A 19,509-nucleotide genomic window follows, 5' to 3' on the forward strand; every position below is an offset into this window, starting at 1 on the left:
AAAGTTAGGAGCCCTAAAACAACTTTGAGTATCGGGGCCCCTGTGGCATTCTCAAAAGCACCTAGGTGCCTAATTCTCCTTTTCAAAATCCCAGGAGATCCCTATCTGTGTCTTTAGGTTTCTAAATACCTTTTAAAATCTGGCCCCTGTGCTTTTCCTGGATGAAAGAAAGAAAATGAGTTGAGCTAGTTTGCCGATTAGCAAATGGCTGCTACTTCATGGTCTAAGCAAAAAGATGTTTTGGTCTTAGTCCTGTTCCAAGAAGATTATGGTCCCCATCTCCAAACCTGACATCTCAATTGTGTACTTGTTTGCAGGAAGGCTGAGTTCTCAGTGAGCACAGCAGCCAGTCTTCCTTTCGGTGGTCGCTGCTCGAGGTCAAAAATAAAGCATGTTTGGAGAGGCAATGTAAGGAAGCCTGTGCTTTCGGTACCCATGCTGTTCCTTTCTTTGGATAAATAGAAGACTTTAGACTCCAGGGCTGTCAGTGTGGCACCCTTCACAAACATTGAAATTCACCTAAAACGGGGGGAGGGAGAGTCAGCTACTATGTAGGCACAGCAAAATTTACTATAAATGGATCTTAAGTACATAATTACATGATAGATCCAAATGACTCCAAAGAGTTGCCCCAGGCTATTGTGTAAGCAGTACTCCTTTGAGAAATGTATAAATACATGTAATTCAGTACATAATACGCATGTTAAAAAACTACCTAATTACGTATTTTCCCAAGAGAACGAAATGGCTCCAAAAGAGCTGTTCCAATCTCTTGAGTACACAATGTGTGTTTTATAACCTTCCATGAATCTCTTCCATTCTTTTTCCTTTAGGGGAAAAAATAGCAAGGAAATTAAATATAAAACACCTACTGTACATTTAATTTAAAGGACAAAACACAATGTTGAAATAACATTAAGGGTATGACACACACCAAGAAAAGCCAGGAGACTGGATGTTAAGGCTGTTACTCCATCCTTAACTCATTTCACTTGTATAACATTTCATACAACTGTTCTGTAATAGTTGTGTCTGATCGACCTAGTTAGGTACTTATGTGGCCTGCATTGCTCTGGTAACTGAGTACTTCCCAAGTAGTTATACATGGATTTTTTTTTAATCTCTCTTCTTCACAGCCTCTAGATGAAGTTTTTACACATACACAACACGGCCATTCGCTCACACCCAAACATAACCCAATAGGTTGATTGGGTTATGTTTGGGTGTGAGCGAATGGCCGTGTTGTGTATGTGGTAAAAACTTAGGGAAAGCTAACTTGGAGAAATTAGTTTTACATTTCATTCTGAAAGGGGTGAGGTCCATGGTCATTCTTATCTCTCTTCAGTTAGTCCCAGATAGTCTAGGTCCAACTCCTGTGAAAGTTCTGTCTCCCACATTCAAAAGTCTCTCCCTGTTGGTCAACAGTTTCATTGTTTTGGTGGAATGTAACTGCCATGGGAAGTCATGGTCTTGGAGCACAAGACAGTTTTTTAGGTAGCTAGTGCTAACCCCAAGGAGGGGTTTGAATATCAGGACAGAGACTATGAACTGGACTGTATTCAGTGGAGAGTCTGTTCAGAGAGTGGGGTATCACAGGGATGTGTTCATAGCAACCCATGTTGCTAAGCAGACAGACTATTGCATTATATCTTTACCTTTTTTGTTTGAGTCAAATTCCATTTGGTGGGCTCTCTTTCTACCCCATTCCTGGAAACAAACAGAAAATAAATGAATTTAGCCCTCCGCCCAGTACATACAAGTAATTTCTCTTGTACTGTATGTTAGTTTCACAACACACATACAATAAATGCTCCCCTGGTTCTGGAAATGGCAACCCTTTTCAATTGGGTAGTGGTAGGAATTTTGTGTATTAGATGCGTTTACCATTGACTAATTCCATACTGTAGGATAGCCCTGTTTAACAAAAATGCTAGCCCTGTTACGTACATATTCCTCCACTGTTCTGTTTCTTACAGATGTACCATTTAATTGGTATAGGTAACAAAAGTTATAGAAAATCTTCTACTGTATGCCAAGATAATCTATTGCTGCATGCTTTTATTTTCCAAATAGGATTGCTCTTCTTCATTCCATTTTCTCTTCCTATATGATCCTCCCATGATTTCATAATGCTGCTGTAGTCATGACATCATATTTCTCACCATGGCAACAGAGTATGACATCATGTACACAGGGTTATAAATTCACAGTGGATTAAGGAGGGGGATCTGAAATATTAGCAAAGGCAACACAGGAAATGACTGGCCAAGTGAATTTACAGAATGTGTGCTCTTTAAAGTTTACTTCAATATGAAAAATCTCCATTTAAAGTTTTGTTTTATTATGTTGTTTTCTGGGTGGCTTATGCTGTTGGGTGTTGGCAGGCTGAGAATTCTAGATGTCTCTTGAGTTTAAACACAGCTAGAGCATTAACTAGTTTGGTATGCACTTAATAGCAGTGCAGGTGGCAGAGGGAGATCGAGAATGAAAGATAATGTCTCTTTTTCCCTGTTCCCTGATGCATATCTGCTATTTTCATATTGGGTGGCTTTATTTGAGTTGGCACACTTCAGATTTTCAGGTTAGAGGAATGTTGGCATGCTGTTAGCACAGGGAATGTTAATCCTGTACAAGGTCACTTAAAAATGTTTGAATTTGAGGCAGGAAGTTAGAACATTGTGATGGTATCTGCCTCATGCACTGAAACAGCATCAGCGGTATGCATTAAATGAGAACTTCCATAGAAGGGTGAAACTGAGAGACGGAAGCGTTAACACAAAACAACTAACTACAGTGACTTAGATGAACAATTCCATATTCTGTTTGGTATCATTTCAGGTATGGTGCTCTCCCTCACAGTTCTGCTTTTCCTGTGCTTGATCCTGAAGTGAATTTGTAGAGGGTCAGATCTCATTTCAGTTACCCACCCTGTAAATTGGAGAAACTCTGCTGGTTTCAGTGAACTGAGTTATTCTGGACATACACAAGTAATCTAATCCATAATTTTATTGATGCCATCAAGAGCTGTTGCCATGGTAATTAATGTGAAATCCATCCATGCATCCATCTATAATTAATATTAACAGCAAGGTGGAAGAAATACAAGCCAAAATAGGGAAAGAACAGATTAAAGAATATTTAGATAAGTTAGATGTATTCAGGTTGGCAGGGCCCAATGCAATGGGCTTTATGGGGGTGTGATGTCTACAGCGTGCTAATGTGCTGTGCATTCATTGGTCTGAGTTGACCTTCCTGGTGCACTTTAATGTAGTACAGTTTGAAAGAGTGCTATGTTAAAGCTCACTAGCTGTACACCATCAGGATCTACATGGATCCATTAATGAGCAACATGATAGAGCACTTTAAAAATTAAAGCCCTGTAGAGCACATTACCCTACTGTGTAGACAAGCCCCCGGAAATATGCTGAAGTTTCATTGAAAACAATGAGAAGAAGAATGATCCAGTGGTCAGGGCACTAGCTTGGGAGAAGAGATGAGGATTCAATTTCCTGCTCCACCCTAAACTTCCTGTGTGACTTTGTCAAATCACTTAGGCCTGGTCTACACTAAAAAATTAGGTCAGTTTAACTACGTCGGTTAGGGGATATGAATAATCCACACCCCTGAGCAGCATAGTTGAGTCAACCTAAGTCCCCATGTAGACTGTTCTAGAATTCTTCCGTCGACCTAGCTACCATCTCTTAGGGAGGTGGATTAACTACAGTGATGGGAGAATCTTCCCCTATCGGTATTGGTCGTGTCTACTCTGAAGTACTACAGCAGTGCAGCTCAATGGTATAGCTGTGCCACTGTAGCATTTTAAGTGTGGACAAGCCCTTAAATTTGCTGTGCGTTAGTTACCCTTCTGTTAAATGGGATAATAGTACTTCCCTTCCTCACACAGATGGAGGTCGCATAAGTGCCTTAGGTAGATAGGCTAGAATGCTATGGACTTAAGAATGTGGGTAAGTGCTTTCCTGAATGGGGGCCATACTATTTAAGGAATATAAATGACAGGAGAATCTGGCTAAAACCATACTAAAGAACAGTGTCTCCCTAAATGCTTGTTATGGTTGAGTAATGACAAGCAAGATTCCAGAGCATACAGAGATGTTATTATTCCAAGGAAGAAATTGAGGTGGATTACCTCAGAAAATATCATATCCCATATACATACCACCAGCAGTATCTGCTTCTGCCTTTTGTCAGATGACTTATTTTATTTAAGTGCAAAAAACCAGAATCATCCCTTGTGTAACTCAATTGATTTAAACAGAGTGACCACTAGTTGGCCAAGTCATCTTTATACAGAAAACATAGCTGCAAAATAGTATTTCATTGCTATTAAATCAACTAGTGGGAATAACATTTCTTTGAGGAGTGTACATCTTACAAAAATATATTGAGACATGCCTATGATAAACACAAGTTGCTCACACTCTACAGTTCTAGTTATCTAAACTGCCCTGTAGTGAAGTTTATTATTTCCTCCTGGAAATGTGTTGTTTTATTGATGGTTCTTCAACATTTCTCTTCTAGTGCATTTTCATTTCACAGTTTGCTCATGAACAGGGCTGGAGCTAGACATTTAGGTAACTTAAGCTAGGCCAGCTGGTACTGTGGGATAGACTTAAAAGGTCAGATCCTCTGAATTTATCCCAGCTGATAGGGATGTGGCCCATACCTCATATGGAATAAATCAGTGTCACAGCTTTGATTTCAATAACTGCAATGGAGTTATGCCACTTTCCACCAGCTGAGGATCTGGCTCTCTGTCCTCAACAACTGCCTCTATATCCTACCTGCTATCTGGAGAAGTTTATCTCAAGACGTACTACCTTTGAGTGACCTGCTTTTAACAACAGACCAGAGAATATAATTTTTAGTATATATATACCTAACTCCTCACATATTTTCAGTACATACAACTGCCTCTGCAACATAGCAAAGCTCAACCATATCTTTAAAGTTAAACCTTACTTTAGCTTTATGGAAGTTAAAGGATTTATTTTTTTTAAAACCCGGTAGAAAGAGAAAACATCTCTGCTGCATGAAGGAAAAATTAAAAACATTGTGCTTTGCACTCACTCTCAGCTGAATATGATATTTCATAAGAGATTCTAGCAAGAGCTTAAACAAATGCTTCACAACAAATGCTTATTGTGATTTAATTCTCCATTCGTTCTAGTTATGCAATGGCTATTTTGCATGGAGATTGAGGCATGGGTTGTCACTTTAAAAGCACCCCTCCTCATGATTGCATTCCAACGTAGCTGTGAGAGGGCTCACCAAATCACCATTTAATTTGTCATTTTCTCAGTCATTCAGTGAGTCACATCTTCATTATCACTGGATAGCAACCCACAAACAATTGTTTTTTTCAAAGCTTCGATTAACATGCTCCCAAAACCACTTTTGATGCCTACTGCCCAACAAATGACTCCCCTCTGTTTATGAAATGAGAAGATCCACAGGCACATAGAACCTCCCCCTTTTTAAAGTTAGTTTAGAAGTTTCTTCTTTGCGTGTTCATGCACAGGCAAATGAGAACCTTGGAACGGAAACATACAAAACCTGTTCCTGTGCCTGTTTTAACCTGGATTAGTCCTTCTTTGCTTGGATAGTATCACCACACACAAATGACATGAGTACTCTCAGTAGGGGGACCAGACGTCCCAATATTTGGGTGGTTGTCCCTCATCCTGACCGATCTTTGGTTGGGATACAATTTGTCCCGATATTTTGCTCTGCCGGCACCACTCGGCTTTTTTTTTTTTTTACTCTGCCGGCGGACCCCCGCTTCCACCCCATGTGTCCCGATAGTTTCTTCATCTCATCTGGTCACCCTAACTCTCAGTGAGAATACATTAGGCCATTAGAAATCATTATCCTTCTCCTTTCTTCCAGCTAAAAACAACAGTGTCTGAAACCAGAGAAGGTCTTATGCAATACACAAATACTTCAGCTATTGGAAACAGTTTCCAACTATTCTTTTTGTCTAAGACTGTGATGCTTGGGCCTCTATTTCTGACTCAGTTTGCAACTCTATTATTAGATAATAATTGTAATTATTTATTTGTATTCTGTTAGCATCTACAATGTGCTATCCACACTCAAGATGTCTCTACCCTGAAGAGTTTATGGTCCAGTGCAGGGGTGGGCAAACTACAGCCCGCGGGCCACCTCCTGCCGGCCAGCCGATTTAATCTGGCCCTCGAGCTCCTGCCCCAGAGCCTGCATCCTCAGCCAGAGCCCTCACCCACCCACACCCCAACACCTTGCCCCAGCCCGGAGCCCCCTCCTGCACCCTGAATTCCTCATTTTTGGCCCCACCCCAGATCTCGCACCCCCAGCCAGAGCCCTCACTCCCTTCTGCACCTGAACTCCAATTTTGTGAGCATTCATGTCCTACCATACAATTTCCATACCCAGATGTGGCCCTTGGGCCAAAAAGTTTGCCCACTCCAATCTAGTGAATACATTGTTTTGAAAAAAGATTAAAATTAGTGTTGGGCGAACCTGAAAAAGTTCAAATAACTCTCCCCTTCCCCCCCAAAATGAAGAAGTTTGTCAGTACTATTCATGTGTTTTGATTCAGCAAAGCTTGAGCTAGAACTTTAATGACAACAGGGTGACTCCTGAAGTTTCTCCTGATACATTTTGCATCCGGTTGGTCTAGCTTAAGTATGACCATTATATCTTATCTTACATTGTTTCAACATTTTCTGTCCTCAGTGGAGTTTTAAAATGCGAAATAATCTGAATCACAATCCTGAAATCTCATTTTAAAAAAAGGTAATTGAACTTCTTTCAATCTTTCAAAAGATCTCAGAGTTTCGGTTCAGGTTCAACTCAAAGGTTGTCAAAGGTTCAGAGCCAAGATTTTCAAAGTGATTAGCAATTTGGGGTACCTCAATTTTTGGGTGCTAAATTTAAGACACCTTAATAGACCTGATTTTTGGAGGTGGGAGTTACTTAATACTTAATGAAAACATGCCCATTTTTGCAGTCTTAAAAACAGAGGCAATCAAAATCACTAGTCATTTTAAAAAAACCTTAGTCCAGATGTCTACAGCAGTATACTCATTCCTACTGGAAAGATAAATTCATATTAATATCATTTATCCTTGATTAATTAAATTTGCTTGATATTCCTGTTACTACTTTCATTAGTTGTTAATCTTAGCTATGATGCAGACAATAACAAAACAAATAGGGAAATTCCCAGATTTGTCTCTAACGCAAGCCACTTTCAACTGGTGTAGTAGAGAGGTATGAAATGTGGGGTCTCTAAGACATTATTACTGGTGAAATCTGAATGATATTAGCCCAATGGTTTGGTAGTAGCTCTATCTATCTATCTATCTATCTATCTATCTATCTATCTATCTATCTATCACCACATGTACGCTTGCGATATCTATGTGATGTATTGCAGGACGAAATGATAAGTGGCATTAATGATGCTGCCTGTGGTAAAAATTATAGCATATGCGGTACAATCATGCCAATAAAAGCTTTCTATTGCACCACACCTTTCTGTGATATAATACTGATCTTGTGGGAAATATATTGCTCATGTTAATAGAATGTTATAATTCACAAGCATTAGATGTAGAATGGAAAGATGGGCAAAAGTAAAACTCCCACTCAGGTATGTGAGGGTACTCTGATGTCTTTAGCTGGTCCATGTAGAGTGGATGGAGTAATACGGACCTCTACTCTGTTTTTGGAAGATGCTGGTCTCTGACCATTATTTGGAAGGTGAATGGATTAGGTATAATAAAGTTTCCATCCCATAAATGGAAGGTGGACAGAGAAGACTGCAATCTAAATGGATAAGAAATCAAAGAAAATTGATTGCCTCTTTGACTAGTGTAAAGAATCTAATTTTGCAAAGGGCTGGCCATATTGGAAGAAGGTGCCATTGCCTCAGCCTGCCACAGGGACCAGTGAATGAGGGGCGCAGCAAAGTCTACAAAGGACAGATGCCCAAACTAGGGATCTTTTTCAGAACCAGTATTATATTTGGCCTGGGCTAGGTATGACTAGCAATAAAAATAAAGTCCTTCTCATGCAGTGGGTAAAATGAAATTATCATAAGCCATAGCATTCATGGCTGCTCCAGTTGTGTGATACCTCAAAGCCTCTCACTGAGATTGCATATTCTGAAGAAAAAATGACCACAACACAGCATTTTGATTTCCTGAGCTATTGTCATGAGGGATTAGAGCCATGCTGAGCAGCAGAATTCTAGAAGTCTAAAAGGCAAAATAGTTCCGCTTTCTGAGCTGTCACAAATTAGAGACTGTGGTGAAGATTTTCTAAAGTGACTCATGGTTTGGACTGTCCCATTTAAGACAAGTTAAATGGTCTCATTTCCAGAAAGTGCCTAGCATCCACTCTCCATAAATTAGTCAATTTCTTATAGTTTATGTACTTTTTGTTGCCAAACATTAACCAGGTTAGAACATAAGAAATGAAGGGATTGTGCAGTTTACCTGTGAAGCCAGTACATAATAACATTCTGAAAGCACTAAATCTTTACAGCATATAGTATGCCTGTGAAGTGGATGGGCTGGGATAATTGAGAAGCAAAGAGAGAGATCTGCTGAGTTGTTGAAAAGACATATTCTCCTAGCGCTTCCTTTGTGATGCTTTTTGGAAATCTCTTCTCTTGGAGTTTATTACTAATATTTAATTTAAAACCAGATTTGGACTATTGACAAAATTATAACTTGTAAACGGATGCATTTTTTTTTCTCCCCAGTCTGATCTGGGCGGTAGTCATTCTTCCATTTCCTTCTCCTCCTGCTCGCCCCCCACACACAGTAAGTCCCTTGCCAATTGCTCTGGAGAAACGGAGACCTCACGCTCCTTTTGGCCTTATGTGAAAGGGCAATACTGACAGGAGCCCAGAGGCTTGTCACTCTGAAAGCTGGCAACTTTTTGGTCATTCTGGCATCCCTATGACTAACAGTGATATTTATACTGAGTGGAAAAAGTGAATTTATCTCTCTGTGTGTGAGAGAGAGTGAGTGTGCATTTGTGTATGAACATTTAATGACATTTCAAGGCATCCGACAAGAGCTTAATTCCTTGGATTGGATTTGTCAAATAATAAAATGACTTGACATAAGTATAATTGAAAGCAGATGTGGAAATATGGAATTTTAGCAGTTATTCTACCTTTTTTTTCTTGGTTTATATCAGAAAATATTTTCTTTTTTTTTTGTTTCTTAGTTCCTTTCCATAGTATGGTGCCTTCAAGAGCAGGGGATGGTGCTGGAGCATGAAACTTTCCTTCAGAACAGAAAGCAGACTTTTTAAAATAATAAAAACTAAAATAATTAGAAGGGTAAAAAAAGCTGTGAAATATTAGTTTTGGTTCTGTGCCTCCTGACTTTGCACTGTTCAAACTTGCCTGTAGGTGAACTTTGATATATAATCATATATATTTATGAAGACTGTTTACAGCTTTTCTTTGATTACACATCTCTTGATTGTATGCTTTCTAAAAGCAAGCAAACTCATTTATGTTTTCACCTTCCCCACTTGGCTGGATTGAGTAAGTGTTAGATGGAAGAAGTCATAAAGATGCAAGTCACGCATATATGTGAACACAACCACAGATAAAAGGCTGAGTGGGTTTTCCTAGCATTTTAGACTGTAAAATACATACAGCTCTTACAGCTGCTGCTTAGTGAGAAAGGAAAGGCATAAGATGGAAATATCAATAATAGTAGCAAATGTATTATCAGATGCTTAAGTGGTAGTGGATAAGTTTGCTTGCAGAACAGTGCTTCCTATTACGTTAAACCAGGATGACCAGAAATGTTAATTTTATAATATTAAGGAAAACCTCAGTGCCTGTAGAGTGATATTTTTTGTAAATTTTGTTTCTTTGCCCAGGTCTTTTTAATACCATGTTACCTGTGTGCCATCAGACCTTTATGTTTTAAGGCATTCAAGACAGAGCAGTGTTGGTGTCATAAACAGATAACTAAGAGTTATTAGAAAAAAAGTGCTTCATATCTCTTTTGCCTGGAAAGGGTTAACAAGAACAGTGAGCCTGGCTGTCACCTGACTAGAGGACCAATCAGAGGACAGAATACTTTCAAATCTTGAGGGAGGGAAGTTTTTGTGTGTGCTGTTAATTTTGGTTGTTGTTCACTCTGAGGGATCAGATGTGCAACCAGGTTTCTCTCCAATCTCTCCGATACAGGCTCTTATAAATTCAGGATAGTGAGTACTAGGTAGATAAAGAGAGTTAGGCTTATGGTTGTTTTCTTTATTTGCAAATGTGTATTTGGCTGAAAGGAGTTCAAATTGGTATTTTGCTGAAAAGATTTTAATTTGTACTTGTATACTTAGGCTGGGAGGGTATTCCCAGTGTCTATAGCTGAAAGATCCTGTACCTATTCCATTTTTTAAATTTAAAAAGATAATTTTTACTGTTTTTTTCTTTCTTTAATTAAAAGTTTCTTGTTTAAGAACCTGATTGTTTTTTTAATCTGGTGTGAGACCCCAGGGGACGGGGTCTGGATCCACCAGGGAATTGGTGGGGAGAAAGGAGGGAAGGGGGAGAGAGAGGTTATTTTCTCTCTGTGTTAGGATTACTTTCTCTCTCAGGGAGAGTCTGGGAGGGGGAAAGAGAAGGAGGGGGGAAGGTAAATTTTCCTCTCTGTTTTAAGATTCAAGGAGTTTGAATCACAGTGATCTTCCAGGGTAACCCAGGGAGGGGAAGCCTGGGAGAGGCCACGGTGGGGGAAAGTGTTTACTTTCTTTGTGTTAAGATCTAGAGGGTCTGGGTCTTGGGGTTCCCCGGGCAAGGTTTTGTGGGGACCAGAGTGTACCAGGCACTGGAATTCCTGGTTGGTGGCAGCGCTACAGGTTCTAAGCTGGTAATCAAGCTTAGAGGAATTCATGCTGGTACCCCCTCTTTTGGACGCTAAGGTTCAGAGTGGGGAATTATACCATGACAGTTGGTTTCAGCATATCATTGTTACAGTTAGGGCAATTGCACCTCTATTCCCTCTCTATGATCCAGCAAGGGCACCCCCTCTTGGCTCCAGCCTCATCAGCTGTCACCTCTGCTGGGTAGAGATATGTGAATGGGGCATTCCCAGACTATGCTGTGATATCTCCAGCACCAGACAGACTGCCTAAACAGGCCTGTTTCACTTTTATGCTCAGAGATTGTACACAGTGCAATTGCCACTGTTAAGTTACCACACAGCCATTTATAAGCAAGCACATTTATCTGTAAGGTGAAAGCATTTCAGAGAAAACATATTAACAGAATAAAAGAACATACACACATGCCAATAAGCTTACCAGAGATCACTTCCTCGCTACAACTGGGGACCTGACCAGTGAACAGTCCTTCAAACCCCACCCAGGATTTTCCTATGGTCACAACTTCATCACAGCTTCAGCCCAAGATAAGCATCCAAGTCTTACTGTGCCGTGGTAAGCCAAAGACCTTCCAACCCTTTCCTAAGGATTGGATCCTCCCCTTGTACCAGAGCTCCTGTCCATTTGCTAGATCAGAAAGACCCTGAATTAGTTTTAACCCAGGCTATTTAATCAAAATGTTTTTCTTTGTTTGTTGGTCCGTGGAGAATCCAGTCCAAACCAATATATGTGAGCCTCACTCCAGGTTGTGGTAGCTCTCTGAAGGTGATACAACCTGAGTGAATTTGCTGAACCACTCTCCCACTGTTCTTAGTTCATGGAGGCCTGTGGTCTCTCTCTCTCAGGGAAGTACATACAGCCCCTCAATAATACATAAACATTTGCATTTTTAATACAGTGGACTCCTAATATACTTAAACTTTATTAAATTAAGTTAAACCTTATTAAGTTGTCTAGGATATTGTCATTTCTGTAACAATCATCTGCTCTGATGTCATCTTTTTGTAGAATAGGGTTGGGATTTTCAAATGAAATGAAGGCAATTAATTAGGTGCCCAACTCCAATACGGATTTAGCAGCCTAATCCTACGAAAATGCCATTTTAGACTTTTAATTTGAGTTTTATCGTTCTGTGATTTTTCAGTTTATGGTGCCTTGACTTTTGAGGATGATGGGCCATATATTCAGTAACAGAACTCAGGCCAAAATGTTCAATAGAGGCCCCAGTTTTGGGTTCCTCAGTGTTTGGTTGCCCAACTTGAGACACCTTGGGTCTGATTTTCAGAGGTGCTGAACACTTACAACTCAAACTGACGACATCAGAGCTGTGGGTGCCTAGCACCTCTGGAAATCAGGTTCTGAGTGTCTCTGGTTGTGCATTACAAAATATAAGCACGAAAAATTCATTGCAGCTTTTGAGGCCTAATTTTACTGGTGATGCAAATGGTGATTTAAACTGAAGATGTGTGCAAGTGAGGAGTAAGTTGCAATACCTGAAAATCCATGCAAGTGTTGAAATTACCTACCTTGAATAAATCTGGAAGTTGCCCATGGCTCAGAAGGTCAGTGGGATAGTGTGAAAAGGGAGTGAGGCCTGCCAAAAATACAAAGGCCAGGAATGTGTCAAGGTGATAGTCTGGCTAAGGCACTATGTAAGTGGGGCAAGCCTTGTAGAAAAGTGACTAACAGGAGAGTGTAAAATAAAGCAGCCCCTGCCTTTAAAGTATACCAGCACCGTTACAGACATACATGCCATTTCTGGTAGCGCACTCAGATTCTCATGCACTCCTCAGTACACTGGGAAAGTCTAGTATCATGTTGAAAATACATTTTGAATCATCTTTTGCCCCCTTCTGAACACTGGGACTGCTCCCTGATGGTACTCTGTGGTTTGCTGGCCAACCTACCTGAATAACTTACTAGGGAACTCCAAAAGGCATTCTGCATGCCACACCAACCTGAATAACATGCCCTTCAATTTCACATTAGAACTTCAAAACTAGAGCCCTTTAATTAACATATTGAATGTCATTGAAAAGGACAGTTCACCACTCTGTGGCAAGGTCAATGTTTTAGTTTGCCTTCCATTAGCAGTAGTAACGCATCATACAGAAAACAGAAATTCTTTTGTCCTTTTCGGTTCAGAAAACGATTTATATTGTTCTTTTCTAGTTCTGTAGGTGCCAAAATGACTGCAGCTTATTTACCTCTCTCTTAGATAACAGTAGTAATGCTTAAATACTTCTGCAGCTAACAATTATCTTAATTCTCAGATGGGGTAGCCATGTTAGTCTGTATCCACAAAAACAACGAGGAGTCCGGTGGCACGTTAAAGACTAAGATTTATTTGGGCATAAGCTTTCGTGGGTAAAAAACTGAAATTTTTTTTTACCCATGAAAGCTTATGCCCAAATAAATCTGTTAATCTTAATTTTTATAACAGTGCATTTTGGGATGAATCAACAGAAACACCTTTTCAAATCTCAGCTCAATAGATCCAACCTGCAAAAATGTGCATGTGTCAGAAAAACCATTACATTTGTGTGTGCAAATTAGGTGTTCACATGCACCCATCTGCACATGCAGTTACTTATTCTGTGCACACATATGAGGAGGTTTGTGAGCACAACAGATGCATGCATGTTTTTAGCTCAGCTAGTAGAAAAGTTTAACATCAGCTGTCCATAAACTGCCATTAATCTCCCAGAACAACAGAACTGTCTTTGTGCCTAGCCCCTGCATTTTCCCTTTTTTCCCTTGTGCAACCACACAGAATCTAGGTACAAATTTCTGAAAAATTAATAATTTTAATTTGGCCAATACTCAAAATTTCAAGATTTATCAATCAGGTCTGCATGGGTAGTCACTGCTCTAGACTTTGAAAATGTAGTCATTGTGGACACATTACCACAGCCACATATGTTGTTATTTATTTTGTCTTCATATGGGATCTTATCCAGCACAGACCTTAGGTACATGATTAGGTTCATTTTGACTTCAATGGGCATAGTCACATGCTTAAGATAAGCATGCACTTAGGTATTTTGCTTGGGTTTGGGCCATAGCTCATTCCATCAAACTACACTCCTTATGCTGAGTTAGAACCCACCTCTTACTTGGAAATAAAACACAGTAGTCCAACTTAATCCTTGGTTCATCTCCTCTAAAGTCTGTAGATTTATATCAAGGATGGATTTATTTCACTGTTGAAATAACCCTGGCTACAAATGGAAGACACAATGCTGAACACATTTCAGCTGGAATGATTAAGGTGGAAAAACTGCAAATGCACTACTGCTAATGAGAACTTTTACGTAATGGTTTTTATATAATATGAAAGGATAACAATGTCTTGGAAATATTAATACTGGCTGCTAATTCTCCTGGAGTCTCTCCTGAGCTTCTATGTTTGAGCCAGAATCAGAAGGAAGTTTAGAGTGCCTTGAACGTTTTTTAGAAGTCAGAGCTTGTGAGCTGATTGGTGCTTGTTTGCTTTGTGTGTAATACAATTGCAGTTAACATGGTTATATCAGTACAGACTGTAACGTTATTCATAGCCAGGAACGTAAAGAGACAAAAATGACCAGGATTTTTAAAAGTGATTTGTGATTTTGGATGCCTCATTTTTTTGATGCCCACATGGAGACACCTTACAGGGACCTTGAGAACACTGAGTGCTCAGAACTTTCTGAAAGTTGGGTGCCTTTAAGAGGTCCCAAAATGGACACAAAAAACAGATGCACCCCAAAATCACCCGCCACTTTTGAAAATTTTGATCATATAGTGATGCATGGGGGCATAATTTCTTGGTTTATACCTATAATAATTTTCCATTTATGATTGTGTACAGGGACAAATAATTTAAAAAAATATTTTTTATTGGTTGTATAATAGGAAGAGAGACCTTGCTGAAAGTAGACATGATTGTCATACTCTGTGGCAGTGGTCCCCAGCACAGTGCCTGCGGGCATCATGGCGCCTGCCGGGGCATTTATGTGCGCCCGCCTAGTGCCGCGCCTGCTGGGGTCAGAGAACTCCAGGGCCCGCAGGCTGCGGGTGCCGATGTTCTCTGTCCCTGGCAGGTTCGGGGCTGCATCTTCTCTCCAGCTTCTCCGGGGTTGCGGCTTCGGGCGCTGGTGTTCTCTGTCCCTGGCAGGGTAAGAGAAGCAATGGCCCTGCCCCTGCCGGGGACAGAGAACTCTGGGGCTGCAGGTGCCGGCATTCTCTGTCCCTGGCAGGCGCGGAGCTGCTGCTTCTCTCCAGTTTCCCCGGGGCTGCAGGCTGCGGGCACCAGTGTTCTCGATCCCTGGCAAGGTGAAGGGCTGCGGCTTAAGCCGGAGAGAAACCGTGGTCCCGCGCCTGCTGGGGACAGAGAACTCTGTGGCTGCAGGCTTCATTCTATGTTAAAGTAAGAATAATAAATATATTTGGACCAGCAGTTCAAGAATGTTTCACTTTTTAAAAATAAATAAGATGAAAACTGTCTATGATATTTATTTTGTAAAAACTCCTTAATTTTTCTTACAGGTAGATAAAAAAGAGCAAATTCACATGGTAAGGTGAAAGAGTAATTGCTGAATAATTTAATTAATACTTTTTACATGTAAAATTACCCTTTTTATCTTACGGATTCATATATTATGTGTATTAAATATGATGTTTTTCGTATTATTTAATGTACAAATACAAAATAAGCCTTGAAAAACTGTTGGCGCCTACCACACTCTTCTGAAAACATGAATGTGCTACTGGCCACAAAAAGGTGGGGACCACTGCTCTATGGTACCTATAGCCATTTAAAATGAAATTCTATAGAGAGTTCATTAGCTGGTCTAGTGGTTCAAACATGAAGAGATTTAAGAGGGGACAGAATGCTACAGCCTAATTCTTGAATTGCACAACCAATGATACTAGTGGTGGCTGCAACAGAAGAGAAAGGTACGGTAGTGTGTGTGTGTGTGTGTGTGTGTGTGTATATATATATATATATATATATATATATATATATATATATATATATAAATAGTGTGTGTGTGTGCGCATGCAAAGGGATAATTTAAGGATTCTTTTATGCCCTTTAAGGCACACACTATTACACTAATATTGGGGTTTTGTATCTGAAGGAGGCAGAGCTCTGGGGTGCATAAGAGGAGAAGAGCTACTTCACCACCCTGGGAGTAGATGAAGTGCATGATTCTCTCTGTGCCTGTGTGGTTCTGTAGTCTGGTTTAGTACTGTGGTATTGCCCCCTTCCTATCTCTCTATCCACTTTGGAAAAGTTAGGATCAGCTAGGGTGACCAGATGTCCCGATTTTATAGGGACAGTCCCTGATATTTGGGAGTTTCTCTTATATAGGCACCTATTGACCTCCAGCCCCATGCCGATTTTTCACACTTGCTGTCTGGTCACCCTAGGGTCAGCTAGCCATAAGCAGCTATTGATCTTCCAGTGCACTAGAGCTGTCTTTGTACCCAGCCCATTGGAACCATTTTTTCTCCTATTGAGTCACACAGTCCAGGCACAATTTTTCTCTAATTGTAGTTTTATTCAGTAGAATTAGTCTGTAGAACCCACACATCCAAACTATACCTCCAGTGGATTAGCCTACAGTTAGCTCATGAGAATAGACTATGCAGAGCCTGGTTCTCATAATCTGCATGCACCGAACTCGCTAGGTTTTGTTCAGTCGTTGTCAAACCTATTACCGCTAAAGCATTGTGGGTTTAAAACTGCTAGGTGCGCTCTGGTCCTGATTCACTTAAATACTTAAGCACATGTGTAACTTTAAGCACATGAATAGCCTCGTTTAAATCAATGAGCAAAAAGTACTGAGAAAAGCACTAGGCTCGAGATGTGAAGGATGTGGGCCTGATCTGTAATAATTTATTAATACTGTATGTGTTCTGGGATAGGTACTGTATCACTTTAGTGGAGTATTGGAATGTTTACTGTATGCATATATTCATTTAGTTTACCAGCAGGGCTGTTACAAAATTAGCAGGAGAGCAACACAATAGCTCCAGATAAGCAACCTCATAAAGACAGTGAGGATCATTACGAATCAATGCCTGAGCTTTAAGTTGGGAAAATGCTTTTCCCATTCTCCAGACAGAATTACAAGACTTGTTTTGCCGAGCCCATGAGACCAAAATGACAATAAACAGTTAAAAAGGTTACTTTAGACAGAAGGGAGGCAGTTGCCAGGGGACTGTTTATGGAGAACAGACTGACACAGAGACAGACTGCTGGAAGAGCTGAAGAAGCAAAACTTGCCTGGTCCACTGCATAGAGGTAGAGCTTAGAGTAAGATAGCCATGTATGTAGCCCTTTTTTGCATTACAACCCTTTTTTCATATATGTTATGCTTTGTTCTTGCTGTTAAGATTAAACAGTAACTTGGTTTGAGAAGGCTCTGTGGTCATTTGTATTAACCACCCGGTCACAAGCTCCCAAAGGGAAGACCCACAGGTGCCAAAACCAGTCAGGCCTCCAGTGCAATCACAGATGGTACGAACAGTGCCATAGACTGGGACCTGGTCGCAAGATTCCCCTCCTCCTACCAAAAAAAAAAAAAATTAAAAAGGTAAGGACATGGGTCCTAAAACCTGAGCGGGTGCACTGAGGGGTCAAAGGTTTATCTAGCACTGTAACCATAACAGGGGGTATTGGCACTGAAGAACCAGAGATCAGATGCTGGCCTTTGGGCCCAGTAAACAAGAATCACAACTGTCACTTGATAAAAGAGACAAATCTCTAGCCCCTCTCTTTGCAATGATTGCCTTGAAAATGTAAACTTCTTGCTAAGACTGAAAGCAATATGGGATCCACTTCTGCAGCAAAAACAACAAGGAGTCTTGTGGCACCTTAAAGACTAACAAATTTATTTGGGCATAAGCTTTCCTGGGTACAAACCCCACCTCTTCAGATGCAGCAGGACACTGGCAGGGGGAACCTAAGGATCTTCCCCCCACAAACTATTGATGGCATGTATCCCAGTGAATCATTCTTATAACCCTCTGCAAAATCAAAGGCAGACCCTCTGCATAGTGGTGTGATAATCATGGGCAGAAATTGGTTTCATTTGTAGGGAGGCAACAAATAATTGTTTTGTACCCCAAGCAAAAATACCGAGATGGGCTCTGTTTGTTAAAAATGTCAGCCTTCGTTGAATCAGCAACTATGGCAGCCCCTATCAAGGGGAAACCCCATTTTAGTGGAACACCTTTGCAGTGGCCAAAGCTGAGCTTTCAGTGGAAATTCTTGCACTTTTAACTCTGGAGTGGCTGCCACCACTCCATAATGATGTCAATTACCAGACATTAGTAGGTAAAACTTAAAAAATTCTGGAAACTTGGGTAAAATTCCCAAAGGCTTTTTTTGGAGGAATAAATTGTTTTAAAATGCCACATTTTCAGAGGGTAGAGGACTGGGACAATAGAGCTACACTGATTAACGCCACCTGACTATCTGGTCACTAGTATGTCAGACCTTGTCTATAGTTGTGTAGACTTGTGGCAGCATGTACCGTACGTGTAGTGAAAGGCAGGCTGTGTCCACAATCAGAGCCGGCTCCAGGCACCAGCTTATCAAGCAGGTGCTTGGGGTGGCAACTCCGGAGCGGGGCGGCACTTTCAAGTATTCTCGGCGGAGGGTCCCTCTCTCCCGTTCGGAGCGAAGGACCTCCTGCTGAATTGCCGCAGATCGTGATTGCAGCTTTTTTTTTCCCCTTCTTCTGCTTGGGGCAGCAAACCCCCTGAAGCCGGCCTGGTCCACAATCACTGGGGTGTGTTGCTATATGCGGCAATGAAAGGCTCTGACGGGGAGGCAGTGGGGAAAGGCTGTAGTGAAGAAAATGTAAACCTCTTGCTTCCACTGTGGTGGGGAAAGGCTTCAGCAGCGGGGAGGGAGGAGGACACTAGTGAAATAGCCATGTAGACATGGGAGACACTGTCTGGGCACGTAGAGAGCCATTTAGAATATATATCCTGTGGAGGTTGAGGCAGATGGGCACTGGACTCACCTGAGCAGTGCGTCACCATCTACACCACTACTTATACCTGTGCCAGCTGGGCAAACAGTGTCTGTACTCTACATGCCACCTTAAGTATAGACCTACGCTAGCTAGCAGGGCAAATATATGTGCATTCGTGTCCCTATATACATTTCTATACATTTCTCAATGAAAGAGCCTTTTTCTGTGTGTCAAAATGAACATTTCTTCCCTGCTGGGTTTGTCTTCACTTTCTTTTTCGGAGGAGGAAGGGGATAAAGGAAGAAAAATGCAAACCTACTCAATATTTCATATTTCACCATGGGTAGGACTTTATTTACCCAACGTCCAGAAAGAACTACACTGAGTGTTGGATTTTCAGAAGCATCTAGGAGCATAAGTGATTTGGTGCCTTTGGAAATTCCCACCCTGAAACAATTAGTTCCCATAATGTAACTGAACATTTATTAAATACTTTAAATAATTATAAGTCTTACCCAGAGTCAAACAAGTGACACAAGACTTGATCTTGCAAAACTCACAGATGAACTTAACTTTAGTCCCAAAAAGAATCCCATTGAAGACAATGGGACTACACACA

This window comes from Gopherus evgoodei, chromosome 2 (genome assembly GCF_007399415.2).
Source record: "Gopherus evgoodei ecotype Sinaloan lineage chromosome 2, rGopEvg1_v1.p, whole genome shotgun sequence".
In the NCBI taxonomy this organism is placed as follows: Eukaryota; Metazoa; Chordata; order Testudines; family Testudinidae; genus Gopherus; species Gopherus evgoodei.